Here is a 20746-nt window from a genome sequence, read left to right on the forward strand (position 1 = left end):
ACAATTAAATATACAATGACCATAACGCACAAAGTGAGCACTGGGCATGCTAGTGATAGTGAGTGGCGCAGTGACACAAGGGTGAAGAGAACAGCGTGAACGGCGGTATGGGGGTAAGAGGAATGTGGTCAAAATGTACAAAAAATATATACATTGTTAATGTTTAGGATTCAGGATAAATAAATTGACCACATCAGCCCCCAAGTTCTATGCTAGGTAGTCGACGGCGTTTCAACCAGATTGATTTCAGGTCACCATCAGGACAATGGTCATTAGTTTGAAAGCAGTGCTGTGTGGGGGAAGATGGGAAAGGAGACTAGATAAGCAACTAGGAAGCCCAAGAATGAAGTGAAGGCAACGAAGGTCCACGTGTGTGGTAATTACCTTAACTAGACAAGGAGTAAGTCAAATGTCCAGGTAAGAACAGTCCGGGTGTAGTAAACCAGCGAGGCGTCAGGAATCCGTGTGTGCACTGGAAGGGGGAATGTAATGGGTAAATAGGGCGCCTCAATCCGTGTAGAAGGCAGAAAAGTGGCAAGCACTGTAAGCGTACATACATAATTACCCAAAATCGATTATTTACCCCAGCGTGTGATAGTTCAGAGATGGGTCTTTTGATCCACGTGATGTATATGCGTGCCAGGCAGGCAAGGATAGTCTTAATAGTAGGGGGGAAGTAATTATATGCATTAATTGGGGGCAGCGTCAAGGCATGTGTGGTAAAAAGATTACGTGGTGCCGAGTGTGGGTCGTGACTTACTTGAAAGAGGCAATGGAAGAGATCCAGACACGGAGTCGCAAGGTGGCACTCAAAATTATCCGAAGCTGCGGCAGAGGAACCAAACCTCCGTGTTACAGCTTGGCATGGGACGAATGAAGCGGCAATAAGTGCCGTGCGCCCAGGTCAGGTGACGAGAGTCACAAGGGGAAGGAGACTAGATCGGAGGTGTCAGGGTATGTCAAAGGACCACGGGGGGAGCAGGGAGTGTCGGTCCGGAAGATAAAATTGCACCGAGAGTAAAGGCTTCAATTCCGCAGTTAGGATCCATGTAGGCATATATAAGGAAAACGTAACCATGCATGTGTGCTCAGGAATTAAAGCAGTTGTATCACAGTTACAAAACAAAAACAATAATAATACAGTTACAAATCTAATTAAAGAGCCATTTAACATGATGTTCTCTGGGTGCTCAAACAAATCTACACAGCTATGGACTGAAAAGCAATCCTTGATGTATTTTAGCCATGAAATGGCCAGGCGACGCTCACAAGACAGGCAATCTATAATGATTGCCCGGTTAAGTTCAACTTCTTTATTTGACCATAATAAGCACCAGAGAACCAAGGTGGCAGCATTAATGTTATCCTTCACGTACTCCATGCCTAGTCCCTGGTGCAGGCAAAAATGCAGGGCTGACGGGGGGACGCCCAATAACCGGCGACAAAATCTATTCTCCTCCTACTGCATGACACCCACATCCCCAAATCCCCATTCCATACATTAAGATAGGCAAGCATTTTCTATTATATATCTCCACAATTGGGGCAATAGGCTTTTCACCAATGGACGTGGCACGCGAAAGGTAGTGCCTACAGCCCGAGTATATCCAGTAACCCTATTGCTAATGCAAGTGGACCAGGAACACAAAATCCATACCCAGGTAAGAAAATAAGGTTACAATATCCAATGTCTTGCCATTAATGTTTAGGGTACAGGTTTTGGTATTTCTCTGACCACAAACACATGTGAATGTTTTATTCAGGTTTGTCTCCAGGTCCAATTCTCGAATAAAAGTGACATAACTGAAGATTAAACTCTTAAGGCCATTAGCCGTCCTTGCCAAGAGAACCGCATCATCGGCGTATAAGAGCGCAGGTACGGCTTTTTGCTCGATGTGGGGGTACATCGGCCCCAACAGATGCCAATACTCTTCCCAAGTCGTTTGCGTAAAGCTAAAAAAGAATCAGAGCAAGGACGCAACCCCGTCGTACCCCAAGCTCGACTCTAAAGGGTTCAGTGCATTCGCCTTTATTACCAAATCTTACAGGAGTGGTGAGATCATAATGTAAAAGTCTCAAGAATGAGACCAGATCCCCATTAACTCCCATACTCTCTAAGGTGGCCCACAACTTGGATCTACATATAAAGTCAATGGTGCTTGACAAATCCATAAACGCCATATGTATGGAGGTGTCATTTGCAAATTTATATTTGGCCACAATAAAATGGAGATTGAGGCACTGTTCGATTGTCCCAAGTCCCCTTCTAAAACCATACTGAGAATGAGATAAATACTGTTTTTATTTATCTAGACGAGGAGGCGATCCAAGACTACTCTCTCAATGACTTTTACTGTAGAATCTAGGCGAGATATCAGGCGGGAACATTTTGCAACGTGGGCATTTCCCTTTTTGAAAATAAGAACGATGAAGGAGGTGCACCACGACGAAGTTATCCCTGAACAGTATGCAGAGTTAAAAACGCAGATGAGGACAGGGGTCCAGAATCCCAGATTTTCCCTGAATAAATCAAGAGGGCACCTTTCTGCACTGGCTGTCCATAATCGCCTCCTCATCACTAAATTCAAGTTTTGGACAAGAGTAGTCGACCATTGGCACCTCATCGGCTGCCCTGTTACCAATAGCATACATCCTAGAGAAACACGCCAAGCAGACCTCCGTCGTAATGTGAACCTTTACAATGTCTTGGGGGTCAAGGAGGATATGACTGACCGCACTGCCTTCCAAAAGGCTTGAAGATCTTTAAGCTCTGACTATAGACTCTCATTTCCCCTCCTTCACAGTCGATTTCCTTTTCTTTAGTGCCATTTGATAAGTCTTTCTATGTGCTATAATTGCAACCTGGTCTCTGGGAGGGCCCTACGCGAATGATTCATTTGCCATTCTGAATTCCTTATTAAACCAGGATTTAGCATAGGGATGTGGATGAATACAAGGTTTAGATAGTGTCTCTTTGATCCATGTTAAAAGATCAATAAAAGTGTAGATACTGGGTCTCCTATTTCTAAATTACAGGCGTCAAGCAAAGCTGAGCCTCTACAGACCAGTTGGGACATAATATACTTCAGATTCGCTGTTCGCCATGCCACCCTTCGTCCAGCATCCCTCATGGTTAGCACTTCAGGATCCTAGGCTTATTTTCCTTTAACGGGACAGGTATTTGTATTGCAATGGGGTTGTGATCACTATATATCTGGGCAAGCACTTCGCTGCTTAAAATATTTGGTGACATACACTGTGAGGTAACAGCATAGGGCCAGATGTACGTCCAAGAAAATTGCGCATCGCAAATTGTGACTCTTTTGCGAGTCACAATTTGCGGGGCGCAATTTCCGATGTACAACAGTGTATTTCACACTCTTTGCGATTCCTAATGGGGTCCCAAATTGCGAGGCTCAGGAATATTAATGAGCCTCTTGCAATTTGCAAGCCCATTGGGAATGATAGCACTTCCAGGGACAGCTTTTTTTTTTTCAAATGCAGCCCGTTTTCCTTAAAGGAAAACAGGATGCATTTAAAAAAGAAAAATTAAACTTTTCAGTTTCATTTTTTTAAGCGCAGGCAGTGGTCTCTGGGACCACTGCCTGCTCTTAAAGAATATTTTCCAACAAACTCACAAAGAGGAAGGGGTCCCATGGGGGGACCCCTTCCCCTTTGCGAGTGGTTCACCACCTACTTAAAGTAGGTGGTAAACTGTGAGTGTTTTTCGGCTGCAAATGTGGTCGCAAAACACTAGTACATAGCATGTTGACTCTCTATTAGGAAGGGACGCCCCTTCCTAATAGCGAGAGTCGCAAATGCTATTTTGCGAGTCAGGAACTCGCAAAATAGCATTTGTACATGCTATTACCCTTGTTTGCGGCCGCAAACGGGAGGTTCTCCCATTTGCGGCCGCAAAAAGGGTCGTACATCAGGTCCCTAGTATATGACACTGTCAGCACCCCTTCCTATAAAGGTTGAAAATCAGGGCTAGCAGAATTATGGGCCTTGTTAACAAAGTCATGCTCAGCCGCAATATGCGTCCCCTAGGGTTTTTGTCTTAAACAGCCTCCTCTTCAATCTATTATTCCCGCATAGGATCTACCTGCTGTTCTGTGGTTTACAAATGGCTCCATTTGAGCCTTTGAAAGATTGCTCGCTGATATGGTTATTGGCCGAGCTGTTTTATTTGCTGGCTGTTAGCTCTGCTTATCAATAAGGGGAGGTTGGGGCATTACTCATCTCTTTTCATTATGTCACGATTTTAACATTTGGGAGGATTCTTGGGCGTCCTCATCCAGGGTTTCTTCCAAAAGTCAGCTCCAACTTTCATTTGAAGCAGAAGTTGATCTTTCTCTTTTTGAGGAGGCTGGATCCAGTGGAGTTTCATTCTCCCTTGATGTTAGGCACTGTTTATTGTGTTGTTTACAGCGCACTGAGGAGTTTCGCCTTTTTCAGTCTTTTTTGTCTCTATGGAAATGTTTATAAAGGCATAAAGATACCCTCCCTTCCCTCCTTTGGGGTTTTCATTTTCTTCTTGTTTTGACTTACAGGAAGAGGGAGAGGAAGGGGGAGTTTTTGTCCATTCAATGGACATAAAAGAAATACTAATGTGGTATGGACCTGTAAAGTGTGGGGCCGCCCTCACTATGCAATGGCTGGGATGAGGAAGCCCTAATCAGGGTAATGAAGATTACCAGTGAGTAAAGAAGATATTCCAATCCTTTCCTTGCTTTGTGCTTGCCTATGTTTGGAAAGAGTTATTGCTTTCCTTTTCTGTCTCAGTGCATTACTTTGTGCAGATAGATACACTGCCATAGTTTCCTTGGCTTGTGCTTACTTATGTGGGGCAGGCACATTTTCCTCCTGTCATTCCTTTGAACTTGCCTAGATAAAGAAAGACAAATGGCCTTCCTTTTCAGTCTTAGGAGTTATAATCTGTGGATAGGCGCATTGGCACCCCTTCCTTGCTTTGTGTATGTCTATGTGCGGCTAGACACATTGCTTTCCTTGCCTGGCTTTGTGCACTACTGTGTGCAATTAAACACATTGGCAGCCTTTCCTTCCTTTGTGCGTGTCTGTGCAGATAAACACCATTGCCATGTTTTGCTTGCTCAGTGCTTGCCTATGTGCTGATAAACATATTGCCTTCCTTCCTGTCGAATAATGTCCACCTGCTTCTCACATGGAATATGCCATTAGTTTTTTAATTCATTAGTGTAGGAAACTGGGTTTTTATTGCAGTAGACTCCCACTTTTTGCCTGGTATCTGATGCAACTTTGACTGAAAGTGTGCTGGTTCCTGCTAACCGGGTCCCTAGCACCAGTGTTCTTTCTCTAACTTGTAACATTGTTCCACAATTGGCATCCCTCTAGGATCCCTGTAAGTCCCAGGTAAGTGGTACCTCTGGTACCTACAGCCTTGGAACTAACGAGGGTTCCTAATGGCTGCAGCATGAATTGAGCCACCCTAAGTGGCACCTCATGAAGTTCATGCAAACTGCCACTGCAGCCTGCGTGTTTTGGAGCAGAGATAAATGAAGAGTCGACATGGCACACACGTCTGTGTGCCATGCCTGCAAAACACTGCATGTGAGATAGGTAAGTCACCTAAAGAAGGGTGCACTATATCGATATGTGGACATATCTGAGGGAGGGGAAAATCCCCTGTGATATCTAAGTTTACGCTTAGATTCCAAAAGTGCATAGGGAAGCATACCAAGCTCATGGACTGGTAAATCGTCATTATGAGTTTCACAGGCACATTATGGCTTCACTGTACCCCAAAGTGTTTGGGACCAAACACCTCGTCTTTATAAACCCACACTGATGCCAGTGCTGGATTTATTAAATAATGTATCCAGAGGGCACCTTATACGGGCCCCCCTAAAAACCTACCGACTACTAGTGTGTTGACTGACTGGTCTCGACCATCCAGCTACCATAGGCAGGTTTCTGACAACCTGAGGTGAGACCCTTCACTCTCGGAGGCCAGGAACAAAGCCTGCTCTGGGAGGAGGTCTTCAGACCTCCTCCACGCAGGATGTGCATTCCAGGATAGGAAGCTTCAAAGGCCCTGCCACCTTTGTTAGGTGACCCAGGCCTCTCCAGATAGTGGAGATGCCCATACCCTGTGCTGACCACACTTTATGGTGGTAAGACACGTGGGGAAATTAGTAAGATTAAGAGGTGCGCCCACCTTCAGCCAGCACCACTCCTAGGGTGAGAACTTCAGCAGAACTGTGGACTTTTGCCCTGAAACCTGCCTGTCCTCACCCCTCTCTTGACAATCGCGATAGAATGACTCGTCTTTTGAACTGGAGAACTACCAAAGCCTTGGGTACCCTGCCAGCACTTCGAGAATCGACTACAGTCTCCCTTGGAGAAGAGGAGCTACTCCCCTGCAGTCCGAAGGCACCTACAATCAGAGTCTAGACCACCTTCCTGCTGCTCCCCGGTCTGACTGATGCCGCAGACAACCAGGAGAAGGTACTCGTGCTCTGGAAGGTCAGATCTGTCTCCCCATTGAGTATGAATACACCAGGACCAACAGGAGCGATGTAGCACCAACCCCCAGGGGTACCAGATGCCCTGCACCTAACACATCAACAGTGAGAGTCCAGTCCAGATTATCACTGCACCAGGACCAAGCAGCCATCGAGGGATGCTAGCACCACTGAGGCCCAGCTGCCTTGATTTTGCCCCTGCCAGCTGTTTGTCCCTGACCATGAGGAGCATCTTTGCGCACCCAGCCCAGCCGACCTACCCTTTTGCACCCGAGCCGCCTGGCTCAGGTCTTGACAAACCTGCTGTGCTCTCTTGCCCCAAGACCCCTTGCGATCCCAGCTCCATTTGGAAGCTCTCTGACTTGTCCCCAAGCCCCCCTGCACAGCCTGTTTTTAGGTGACCCCCCTTCTCCTTAGCGTGCCAGCCATCAACCTCACCAGCACCCTGTTCCCGGCAGAACCTGGGAAGTTCCCAGAAAACTGCTGGTAGTACTTTGGAACTGGGCGCACTACAACTCCAAACCCTAAAGACGAACCCCTGAAACCAACTGTACCTACCTTTATGCATTTCTGACTTTTCCTTCCATAGGACTGCATTGTAAGTAAAGGCAAACAACTTTTAAAACTTGCCTTACCTGTACAAATTTCTGTTGAAAACAGTACTTACTTTTAAATGGAGTTCTTGGTTTTGAAACATATGTAAAAAGAGAGGTTAGTTCCACAATTGGCATCCCTCTAGGATCCCTGTAAGTCCCAGGTAAGTGGTACCTCTGGTACCTACAGCCTTGGAACTAACGAGGGTTCCTAATGGCTGCAGCATGAATTGAGCCACCCTAAGTGGCACCTCATGAAGTTCATGCAAACTGCCACTGCAGCCTGCGTGTTTTGGAGCAGAGATAAATGAAGAGTCGACATGGCACACACGTCTGTGTGCCATGCCTACAAAACACTGCATGTGAGATAGGTAAGTCACCTAAAGAAGGGTGCACTATATCGATATGTGGACATATCTGAGGGAGGGGAAAATCCCCTGTGATATCTAAGTTTACGCTTAGATTCCAAAAGTGCATAGGGAAGCATACCAAGCTCATGGACTGGTAAATCGTCATTATGAGTTTCACAGGCACATTATGGCTTCACTGTACCCCAAAGTGTTTGGGACCAAACACCTTGTCTTTATAAACCCACACTGATGCCAGTGCTGGATTTATTAAATAATGTATCCAAAGGGCACCTTATACGGGCCCCCCTAAAAACCTACCGACTACTAGTGTGTTGACTGACTGGTCTCGACCATCCAGCTACCATAGGCAGGTTTCTGACAACCTGAGGTGAGACCCTTCACTCTCGGAGGCCAGGAACAAAGCCTGCTCTGGGAGGAGGTCTTCAGACCTCCTCCACGCAGGATGTGCATTCCAGGATAGGAAGCTTCAAAGGCCCTGCCACCTTTGTTAGGTGACCCAGGCCTCTCCAGATAGTGGAGATGCCCATACCCTGTGCTGACCACACTTTATGGTGGTAAGACACGTGGGGAAATTAGTAAGATTAAGAGGTGCGCCCACATTCAGCCAGCACCACTCCTAGGGTGGGACAGCTGAAGTGGACCACACTTTTTAGATTATGCCATCTTGGTTTGGATTGAATTTGCATTTTAGTGACATGGTTATGTCCACTTACCACAATCAGTGGTCATATAGAGGGTGTAGACACCCTCAAAGTAGGTAGCTTATTAGCTACTACCTGTCACTCCCCTAAATTGAGTATTTAGGTGGCACCTCTGAACCCTAGAACTCTGATTCGATGGATCAGGAGAAGAAGGATGAAGAAGAGTCACTGCTTGTTGAGAACTTCAGCAGAACTGTGGACTTTTGCCCTGAAACCTGCCTGTCCCCACCCCTCTCTTGACAATCGCGATAGAATGACTCGTCTTTTGAACTGGAGAACTACCAAAGCCTTGGGTACCCTGCCAGCACTTCGAGAATCGACTACAGTCTCCCTTGGAGAAGAGGAGCTACTCCCCTGCAGTCCGAAGGCACCTACAATCAGAGTCTAGACCACCTTCCTGCTGCTCCCCGGTCTGACTGATGCCGCAGACAACCAGGAGAAGGTACTCGTGCTCTGGAAGGTCAGATCTGTCTCCCCATTGAGTATGAATACACCAGGACCAACAGGAGCGATGAAGCACCAACCCCCAGGGGTACCAGATGCCCTGCACCTAACACATCAATAGTGAGAGTCCAGTCCAGATTATCACTGCACCAGGACCAAGCAGCCATCGAGGGATGCTAGCACCACTGAGGCCCAGCTGCCTTGATTTTGCCCCTGCCAGCTGTTTGTCCCTGACCATGAGGAGCATCTTTGCGCACCCAGCCCAGCCGACCTACCCTTTTGCACCCGAGCCGCCTGGCCCAGGTCTTGACAAACCTGCTGTGCTCTCTTGCCCCAAGACCCCTTGCGATCCCAGCTCCATTTGGAAGCTCTCTGACTTGTCCCCAAGCCCCCCTGCACAGCCTGTTTTTAGGTGACCCCCCTTCTCCTTAGCGTGCCAGCCATCAACCTCACCAGCACCCTGTTCCCGGCAGAACCTGGGAAGTTCCCAGAAAACTGCTGGTAGTACTTTGGAACTGGGCGCACTACAACTCCAAACCCTAAAGACGAACCCCTGAAACCAACTGTACCTACCTTTATGCATTTCTGACTTTTCCTTCCATAGGACTGCATTGTAAGTAAAGGCAAACAACTTTTAAAACTTGCCTTACCTGTACAAATTGCTGTTGAAAACAGTACTTACTTTTAAATGGAGTTCTTGGTTTTGAAACATATGTAAAAAGAGAGGTTATTTTTCTAATTTGATCTAGAAATGTGTTCTTTGTGTGTGTTCCAGAAATGTATTCTTTGTGTGTGTGTCTCATTTATTGTTTTTGTGAGTACAACAAATGCTTAGCACTACCCTCTGATAAGACTAACCGCTCGCCTACACTACCACAAAAGAAAGGGTTAGCAGTGGTGGCCGGGATAGATCTGGGTGGTGAGGCGGGGAAGGAGCGAAGGGGGTGAAACCAAATTACATTTCACTTACCTCCTCGTCACGTCCTCCTCGTCGCGTCTCTCCTCCTCGTCCCTCCGTCCAGAACAGGAAGCTCCCAGGAAGCATCCAGGCATCCCTGAGCCAATCACAACGCTGCAATGCAGTGTTGTGATTGGTCGGAGTGCTATGGTTCAGCACTCAGACGGGAACTGGGGGCCTGGGCATATTCTCCACCCAGGCTGTAATGCAACCTGGGTGGATAACATGCTGAGTGCACATGAAAGTTTGGCCGGTCCGAGACGGCCAACCAAACATTCATGCGCACTTAGGGAGTGAAAACCACTTCTCCCTTCTCTGTCAGCAGAGCAGCCCTGCCCTGTAAAGCTGCCGCAACAGGAAAAAAATAAATGATAATAACTTTGGGTTAATATCATTTTATTTATCCTTACACTGCTGGGAAGGAGTGGGGTGACTCTCCTCCGGCCACTGAGCGTTAGTATTATCGACCTCAGCCTCTGTAAACCAACTGGGGACCCGCAGGAGTCTCCGCACAGTGTCCTTCCTCTAGTACACTATTTAGAGAGCCAGCTGCCTACAATTAGGCTTGAAATTTAGCTGATGCACGGGGAAGTCTACTTATTCTAGGTGGGAGGTCCTGTTAATAGTGTATATACCATGAAAGGATCAGGAGGGGAACCACCCTGTGTGTAACATTTCTCTCCTCTTTTTGTCGGTACCCCGCGGGCATGTGGCTTGGGGGTCCATCTGAGCACAGCACAGTATTGCCAGCATTTACGACAGAAGCTCGTCTTGGTTTATTCTGAATGCATCACTCTGTGTGCCATCTTTCTTCCAATAAGCGTGACAGGCCATTACGGTACGTCTATTACATTTCTCGCCTCTCAGCAGGGAGCTATCCGCTAACATCGAACGCTATTGTTTGGGTGTTCTCCATTTTGTCTCACACTTCCCTTCACATTCCAAAGAGAATCGAAAACAGGGACAGATACCGCGATGCAGCGAGCATTGTTCGCCCTGCGTCGTGTTTATCGGCTGCAGTCTGAGCATTCTGTGCTCATAGAAAGCTGGCGCGCGCTTACGTTAGATGGAAGGCTAAAGGTGTTAAATTGAGATTATGTTACACAATTTTCACTGCGTTTTTCCTGGGACAAGTTTATGCACAGACTGTTATTCTACCACAATAAGCACTGTCAGAAATTGAAGGCAGCAATTTCGTTGCTCTTTTCTATAAATCCGAGCTTCAAAGTTCCTTTTCAATCCAATTCTTTTTGCATTCAGAGGTATTATGTAAATTCCAGTGTTTAGAGATAGGATAACGGATGTTCTCTGAGTCGATCAAGCTGTTTCGGATCACGCTCTTTTCTTTGTGGAAATCGTTTTAAGGCAACGTGGAAGATTATATTCAAAAAGCCATTCCCACATTTTGTCATTATGGCTATTACCTGGTCAGATTCGTTTTACACCTTAGTTTCTTGACTGTTAAGTCTGATTAGTCTCTTGATCAATTACCAAGAGGCTCCAGGCATCGCCGAAGAACAGTAAATGCGAGGGGCTGTATATAATGTATGTAAAGCTGAAAGTCGCTATAATTTATGTTAGACCACTGGCGTGCTGTTCTGAGAAGACGTTTATCGTCTCTTTATCAATGACTCACATTTAGATGCTTTTACCATAACATTTATATTCTGCCAAATAATGTATCGTGTATGAACTTTGCTCCTTCTGCCATGCCTGTATAACATATGTTATCATATGACCTTGAATACACATGGAAACACATTGGGCCAGCCTGAAGAAGACTGCTAGTATATGAAAAGTGTATAAACGCTTCCAGTAATGTGTGACTGGTGCTCGGTGAGGGGGTGATAGTTCACCTGTGAGGAGAGTGAGAGTGCTGTTGGTATTTAGGGTGTTTTTGCTTTTCTACCATAAAAGCTTTACTCCTGTGCTTTTAACAAAAACATGGCTGAAAAAGTGCTCTGTAGCTACTTCATGATGGATGATTCATACTCTTGAAAGAATGTTATGTTATGTTATGTTATTAGAAATTTATAAAGCGCACGTACACCAGAAGGTTTCATGGCGCTAATTGTAACAAAGTGACGCGGCGGGTAGACTAATTGTATGAGGACGCAAACAGCTGTGTTTTAAGGGCTTTTCTGAAACCCATTAGGTTGTCCTGCGTTCTGATGTCCAGGGGCAGCGAGTTCTAAAAGCCAGGTGCAAGGTACGAGAATTTAGGCCCCCCTGGCGTTTGAGCTTGATAGTCGGAGTGGCAAGCAGCATGAGGTTGCCAGACCGTAAGTTGCGACGTGGGGTGTATTTCACAATACCGCTACTGAGAAATGCAGGGCTCCTGCAGTGTAGAGCCTTAAAGAGTAGGCACCCGGTTTTAAAAGCTGCACGTTGTGCGACTGGGAGCCAGTGTAGTTTGGCCAGCAGAGGGCTGGCCGAGTGCCATTTAGGTTGCCCAAGTATTAGTCTGGCTGCCTGGTTCTGTACCATTTGAAGACGGTTGAGCCGAAACATGGGCAAGCCAAAGTAAATGGAGTTGGAGAAGTCGAGGCGCGATAGCACTAGAGCTATGACTGCCTGAATAAGGGCCGAAGGGGTAAGTAGGTGAGCAATCTTCCTAATTTTCCTAAGCTGGAAGACACATGAGGAAACCACGGACCTCACCTGACCTCTAAGCGAAAGATCGGAGTTCAGTATCACTCCCAGGCTTTTCACTGAAGGAGAAGGAGTGGGGGGTGGTCCAAGGTCAGTAGGCCAGAAATGGGGGCCCCACATGATCGCGCTAGTTCCCGGCAAGATTAATTCAGTTTTGCCGGGATTAAGTTTAAGATGGTTAGAGTTCATCCAGCGCTGGATGTGGAGCATGGTAGCCTGGAATTCGAAGGCTGAGTTTGGTCCGTCCAGCGTGAAGACAAGTTGAAGATCGTCTGCGAAGTTGAAGGTTGTAACCTTCATGTGTTTTAGAGAGCTGATGAGGGGTCTGAGGTAAAGATTAAACAAAAGAGGGGAAAGGGACAATCCCTGAGGGACCCCACAGGGGGAGACCATCCTGGGGGCAGTGAAGGTGCCGAGACGCACTGCCTGCGTACTGTCTCCGAGGAATGATTTGATCCAATTATACGCAGAGCCTTGTATACCTGCTTGTTCGACCCAGGACAAGAGGATATAATGGTCCACCGTGTCGAACGCGGCCGACAGATCGAGGAGGATGAGAGCCTGATGAATGCTTTTGTCTGCATTGGTTCGCAAAGTGTCTAATACGGCAAGGATAACCGTTTCAGTAGAGTGTGCTGGACAGAATCCAGCTTGGTTGGGTTCCAAGTGGTCGGATTGCTCGATGAAATTCGATAGGGACTTGGTAACCTGGGCCTCAAGAATCTTTGCTAAAAAGGGAAGCAGAGATATGGGGCGATAGTTGGAATGGTTAAGAGGGTCAGCCCCAGGTTTCTTTAATAATGGGACTACTATCGCATTCTTAAAAGCAGAGGGAACCCTACCTTGAGAAAGGGATTCGTTTAGGAACGGAAGCACACAGTGAGGGAGGTTGGAAAAAACCTCTTTTAGAATGTGTGGGGGACAATAGTCATTAGGGGAGCCGGATTTGACTCGAGCCAGTAGTTCTAATAAAATCTGAGGGCATAGAGCAGGAAAACGGTCCAAGGTAAAAAGATTAATTGTAGCAGGATCAGTGTTGTCTTAACAACATGGGGCAGGAATGCTGGCTTTTATATTGGATATTTTGTCTAGGAAGTAGGAGTTCAGGGAGTTGCAAAACTCCTGAGTAGGTGGCTGATCAGGGTGAATTCTATCTAAGTTGCATAAATCATTGATTATGGAGAAGATCTCTTTAGATTTGTTTTGAGCGTTAAGAATTCTAGCAGAGAAATATGCGGCTTTGGCTTCCTGTATAGCCTTTTTATAATCAATGCGGGCTAAAGAGAACTGGAGTTTATCCTCCGGAGTATAATGTAATCTCCATTTTCTTTCTTTTTGCCGTAGCTCAAGTTTTTGTTTTTTGAGCTCCGCAGAAAACCACTTGTGAGCGTCAGTGTGGCGAGAGCGAGTGAATTTGGTAAGAGGGGCATAAGAGTCACAGGCCTTAAGTAGCCAGTCAGAGATTGCAGTGTCCATGACCTCAACATCTGGGTTGAAGGGGGGCATGGACCTAGCTAAAGAGTCAATGAAGCCGGGTTTATCGATGGAACTCCATTTCCTGGATATGCCACCGCCTTTAGAGGGAGTGTGATGGTTGATCATAGTAGTGATCGTGAAATTAATGAGGTGATGATCGGACCAGATGCAGGGTGAGACCGTGAGCGCCGAAAGAGTAAGGTTTAAGGACCATATTTGGTCCAGGATATGTCCTTTAGCATGGGTAGGGGTGGAGATGTGTTGGAGAAGGTTTAGACTAACAAGCAATTCTGACAATTCCGCAGCATAAGGCCCACCCCGGGCGTCATTGAACCAGTAGTTCAGGTCGCCTATGAGCTTGATGCTAGCGTAATTGGTGAGCAGGTTTGCCATTTGTTCACTGAGGGCTGAGGGAAAAGTGGGCATGGCAGAGGGGGGACGGTATAATAACACCAAAACAATAGAGCCAGTAGTGGCCTCTAGTTTAATCACTAGGTTCTCCACCTCTGGGAGGATCAGAGGGGTGAGGGCAGTAAAAACGTGATTTTTATGAATGATGGCGGCGACTCCACCACCGCTTTTACCCAGAGGTCGGTTGGCAGCTAGTATGTAGTATTCTGAGGGGAGAGCTGCGAGGATGTCGGGAGCAGAATCCTGAGTGAGCCAGGTCTCCGTGACCAGGAGAATGTCTGGTTTTTCAAGACTAAGTAGCAAAAAGATGTCCAATTGGTGTTTGACCAGTGAGCGAGTGTTAAGATACAGTATGCGGAGAGAAGTCTGCCTAATGGTTTTGGGCAGACAGGTGATGGGAAGTGAGGGGCTGCAGACAAGGGGGAAGACTTGGTGGGGAGGTTGAACGTATATATTATGCTCCCTCAGGCGATTTTCAATAGATTGGTTAAGGGATAGGCCGCGGTTGTCTAGCGAGTGCAATAGTTTGGAAGAATACGTAATGATTTGGCCAGAGTCTTTGGCCCCTGGTCCCGCGCGGGCGCGGACGGGCGCAGACGGGCGCAGACGGGCTTGCCTTAGGCGCGCCCGCTGCGCTCCCGCACTGCTGCAAGCATTTGTAGCTAAGCCCTGCCCTCTAGCCCTAGCACCAGTGTTCTTTCTCTAACTTGTAACATTGTTCCACAATTGGCATCCCTCTAGGATCCCTGTAAGTCCCAGGTAAGTGGTACCTCTGGTACCTACAGCCTTGGAACTAACGAGGGTTCCTAATGGCTGCAGCATGAATTGAGCCACCCTAAGTGGCACCTCATGAAGTTCATGCAAACTGCCACTGCAGCCTGCGTGTTTTGGAGCAGAGATAAATGAAGAGTCGACATGGCACACACGTCTGTGTGCCATGCCTGCAAAACACTGCATGTGAGATAGGTAAGTCACCTAAAGAAGGGTGCACTATATCGATATGTGGACATATCTGAGGGAGGGGAAAATCCCCTGTGATATCTAAGTTTACGCTTAGATTCCAAAAGTGCATAGGGAAGCATACCAAGCTCATGGACTGGTAAATCGTCATTATGAGTTTCACAGGCACATTATGGCTTCACTGTACCCCAAAGTGTTTGGGACCAAACACCTCGTCTTTATAAACCCACACTGATGCCAGTGCTGGATTTATTAAATAATGTATCCAGAGGGCACCTTATACGGGCCCCCCTAAAAACCTACCGACTACTAGTGTGTTGACTGACTGGTCTCGACCATCCAGCTACCATAGGCAGGTTTCTGACAACCTGAGGTGAGACCCTTCACTCTCGGAGGCCAGGAACAAAGCCTGCTCTGGGAGGAGGTCTTCAGACCTCCTCCACGCAGGATGTGCATTCCAGGATAGGAAGCTTCAAAGGCCCTGCCACCTTTGTTAGGTGACCCAGGCCTCTCCAGATAGTGGAGATGCCCATACCCTGTGCTGACCACACTTTATGGTGGTAAGACACGTGGGGAAATTAGTAAGATTAAGAGGTGCGCCCACCTTCAGCCAGCACCACTCCTAGGGTGAGAACTTCAGCAGAACTGTGGACTTTTGCCCTGAAACCTGCCTGTCCTCACCCCTCTCTTGACAATCGCGATAGAATGACTCGTCTTTTGAACTGGAGAACTACCAAAGCCTTGGGTACCCTGCCAGCACTTCGAGAATCGACTACAGTCTCCCTTGGAGAAGAGGAGCTACTCCCCTGCAGTCCGAAGGCACCTACAATCAGAGTCTAGACCACCTTCCTGCTGCTCCCCGGTCTGACTGATGCCGCAGACAACCAGGAGAAGGTACTCGTGCTCTGGAAGGTCAGATCTGTCTCCCCATTGAGTATGAATACACCAGGACCAACAGGAGCGATGTAGCACCAACCCCCAGGGGTACCAGATGCCCTGCACCTAACACATCAACAGTGAGAGTCCAGTCCAGATTATCACTGCACCAGGACCAAGCAGCCATCGAGGGATGCTAGCACCACTGAGGCCCAGCTGCCTTGATTTTGCCCCTGCCAGCTGTTTGTCCCTGACCATGAGGAGCATCTTTGCGCACCCAGCCCAGCCGACCTACCCTTTTGCACCCGAGCCGCCTGGCTCAGGTCTTGACAAACCTGCTGTGCTCTCTTGCCCCAAGACCCCTTGCGATCCCAGCTCCATTTGGAAGCTCTCTGACTTGTCCCCAAGCCCCCCTGCACAGCCTGTTTTTAGGTGACCCCCCTTCTCCTTAGCGTGCCAGCCATCAACCTCACCAGCACCCTGTTCCCGGCAGAACCTGGGAAGTTCCCAGAAAACTGCTGGTAGTACTTTGGAACTGGGCGCACTACAACTCCAAACCCTAAAGACGAACCCCTGAAACCAACTGTACCTACCTTTATGCATTTCTGACTTTTCCTTCCATAGGACTGCATTGTAAGTAAAGGCAAACAACTTTTAAAACTTGCCTTACCTGTACAAATTTCTGTTGAAAACAGTACTTACTTTTAAATGGAGTTCTTGGTTTTGAAACATATGTAAAAAGAGAGGTTAGTTCCACAATTGGCATCCCTCTAGGATCCCTGTAAGTCCCAGGTAAGTGGTACCTCTGGTACCTACAGCCTTGGAACTAACGAGGGTTCCTAATGGCTGCAGCATGAATTGAGCCACCCTAAGTGGCACCTCATGAAGTTCATGCAAACTGCCACTGCAGCCTGCGTGTTTTGGAGCAGAGATAAATGAAGAGTCGACATGGCACACACGTCTGTGTGCCATGCCTACAAAACACTGCATGTGAGATAGGTAAGTCACCTAAAGAAGGGTGCACTATATCGATATGTGGACATATCTGAGGGAGGGGAAAATCCCCTGTGATATCTAAGTTTACGCTTAGATTCCAAAAGTGCATAGGGAAGCATACCAAGCTCATGGACTGGTAAATCGTCATTATGAGTTTCACAGGCACATTATGGCTTCACTGTACCCCAAAGTGTTTGGGACCAAACACCTCGTCTTTATAAACCCACACTGATGCCAGTGCTGGATTTATTAAATAATGTATCCAAAGGGCACCTTATACGGGCCCCCCTAAAAACCTACCGACTACTAGTGTGTTGACTGACTGGTCTCGACCATCCAGCTACCATAGGCAGGTTTCTGACAACCTGAGGTGAGACCCTTCACTCTCGGAGGCCAGGAACAAAGCCTGCTCTGGGAGGAGGTCTTCAGACCTCCTCCACGCAGGATGTGCATTCCAGGATAGGAAGCTTCAAAGGCCCTGCCACCTTTGTTAGGTGACCCAGGCCTCTCCAGATAGTGGAGATGCCCATACCCTGTGCTGACCACACTTTATGGTGGTAAGACACGTGGGGAAATTAGTAAGATTAAGAGGTGCGCCCACATTCAGCCAGCACCACTCCTAGGGTGGGACAGCTGAAGTGGACCACACTTTTTAGATTATGCCATCTTGGTTTGGATTGAATTTGCATTTTAGTGACATGGTTATGTCCACTTACCACAATCAGTGGTCATATAGAGGGTGTAGACACCCTCAAAGTAGGTAGCTTATTAGCTACTACCTGTCACTCCCCTAAATTGAGTATTTAGGTGGCACCTCTGAACCCTAGAACTCTGATTCGATGGATCAGGAGAAGAAGGTTGAAGAAGAGTCACTGCTTGTTGAGAACTTCAGCAGAACTGTGGACTTTTGCCCTGAAACCTGCCTGTCCCCACCCCTCTCTTGACAATCGCGATAGAATGACTCGTCTTTTGAACTGGAGAACTACCAAAGCCTTGGGTACCCTGCCAGCACTTCGAGAATCGACTACAGTCTCCCTTGGAGAAGAGGAGCTACTCCCCTGCAGTCCGAAGGCACCTACAATCAGAGTCTAGACCACCTTCCTGCTGCTCCCCGGTCTGACTGATGCCGCAGACAACCAGGAGAAGGTACTCGTGCTCTGGAAGGTCAGATCTGTCTCCCCATTGAGTATGAATACACCAGGACCAACAGGAGCGATGAAGCACCAACCCCCAGGGGTACCAGATGCCCTGCACCTAACACATCAATAGTGAGAGTCCAGTCCAGATTATCACTGCACCAGGACCAAGCAGCCATCGAGGGATGCTAGCACCACTGAGGCCCAGCTGCCTTGATTTTGCCCCTGCCAGCTGTTTGTCCCTGACCATGAGGAGCATCTTTGCGCACCCAGCCCAGCCGACCTACCCTTTTGCACCCGAGCCGCCTGGCCCAGGTCTTGACAAACCTGCTGTGCTCTCTTGCCCCAAGACCCCTTGCGATCCCAGCTCCATTTGGAAGCTCTCTGACTTGTCCCCAAGCCCCCCTGCACAGCCTGTTTTTAGGTGACCCCCCTTCTCCTTAGCGTGCCAGCCATCAACCTCACCAGCACCCTGTTCCCGGCAGAACCTGGGAAGTTCCCAGAAAACTGCTGGTAGTACTTTGGAACTGGGCGCACTACAACTCCAAACCCTAAAGACGAACCCCTGAAACCAACTGTACCTACCTTTATGCATTTCTGACTTTTCCTTCCATAGGACTGCATTGTAAGTAAAGGCAAACAACTTTTAAAACTTGCCTTACCTGTACAAATTGCTGTTGAAAACAGTACTTACTTTTAAATGGAGTTCTTGGTTTTGAAACATATGTAAAAAGAGAGGTTATTTTTCTAATTTGATCTAGAAATGTGTTCTTTGTGTGTGTTCCAGAAATGTATTCTTTGTGTGTGTGTCTCATTTATTGTTTTTGTGAGTACAACAAATGCTTAGCACTACCCTCTGATAAGACTAACCGCTCGCCTACACTACCACAAAAGAAAGGGTTAGCAGTGGTGGCCGGGATAGATCTGGGTGGTGAGGCGGGGAAGGAGCGAAGGGGGTGAAACCAAATTACATTTCACTTACCTCCTCGTCACGTCCTCCTCGTCGCGTCTCTCCTCCTCGTCCCTCCGTCCAGAACAGGAAGCTCCCAGGAAGCATCCAGGCATCCCTGAGCCAATCACAACGCTGCAATGCAGTGTTGTGATTGGTCGGAGTGCTATGGTTCAGCACTCAGACGGGAACTGGGGGCCTGGGCATATTCTCCACCCAGGCTGTAATGCAACCTGGGTGGATAACATGCTGAGTGCACATGAAAGTTTGGCCGGTCCGAGACGGCCAACCAAACATTCATGCGCACTTAGGGAGTGAAAACCACTTCTCCCTTCTCTGTCAGCAGAGCAGCCCTGCCCTGTAAAGCTGCCGCAACAGGAAAAAAATAAATGATAATAACTTTGGGTTAATATCATTTTATTTATCCTTACACTGCTGGGAAGGAGTGGGGTGACTCTCCTCCGGCCACTGAGCGTTAGTATTATCGACCTCAGCCTCTGTAAACCAACTGGGGACCCGCAGGAGTCTCCGCACAGTGTCCTTCCTTTAGTACACTATTTAGAGAGCCAGCTGCCTACAATTAGGCTTGAAATTTAGCTGATGCACGGGGAAGTCTACTTATTCTAGGTGGGAGGTCCTGTTAATAGTGTATATACCATGAAAGGATCAGGAGGGGAACCACCCTGTGTGTAACATTTCTCTCCTCTTTTTGTCGGTACCCCGCGGGCATGTGGCTTGGGGGTCCATCTGAGCACAGCACAGTATTGCCAGCATTTACGACAGAAGCTCGTCTTGGTTTATTCTGAATGCATCACTCTGTGTGCCATCTTTCTTCCAATAAGCGTGACAGGCCATTACGGTACGTCTATTACATTTCTCGCCTCTCAGCAGGGAGCTATCCGCTAACATCGAACGCTATTGTTTGGGTGTTCTCCATTTTGTCTCACACTTCCCTTCACATTCCAAAGAGAATCGAAAACAGGGACAGATACCGCGATGCAGCGAGCATTGTTCGCCCTGCGTCGTGTTTATCGGCTGCAGTCTGAGCATTCTGTGCTCATAGAAAGCTGGCGCGCGCTTACGTTAGATGGAAGGCTAAAGGTGTTAAATTGAGATTATGTTACACAATTTTCACTGCGTTTTTCCTGGGACAAGTTTATGCACAGACTGTTATTCTACCACAATAAGCACTGTCAGAAATTGAAGGCAGCAATTTCGTTGCTCTTTTCTATAAATCCGAGCTTCAAAGTTCCTTTTCAATCCAATTCTTTTTGCATTCAGAGGTATTATGTAAATTCCAGTGTTTAGAGATAGGATAACGGATGTTCTCTGAGTCGATCAAGCTGTTTCGGATCACGCTCTTTTCTTTGTGGAAATCGTTTTAAGGCAACGTGGAAGATTATATTCAAAAAGCCATTCCCACATTTTGTCATTATGGCTATTACTTGGTCAGATTCGTTTTACACCTTAGTTTCTTGACTGTTAAGTCTGATTAGTCTCTTGATCAATTACCAAGAGGCTCCAGGCATCGCCGAAGAACAGTAAATGCGAGGGGCTGTATATAATGTATGTAAAGCTGAAAGTCGCTATAATTTATGTTAGACCACTGGCGTGCTGTTCTGAGAAGACGTTTATCGTCTCTTTATCAATGACTCACATTTAGATGCTTTTACCATAACATTTATATTCTGCCAAATAATGTATCGTGTATGAACTT

This window comes from Triturus cristatus, chromosome 4_2 (assembly GCF_964204655.1).
Source record: "Triturus cristatus chromosome 4_2, aTriCri1.1, whole genome shotgun sequence".
Lineage (NCBI taxonomy): Eukaryota > Metazoa > Chordata > Amphibia > Caudata > Salamandridae > Triturus > Triturus cristatus.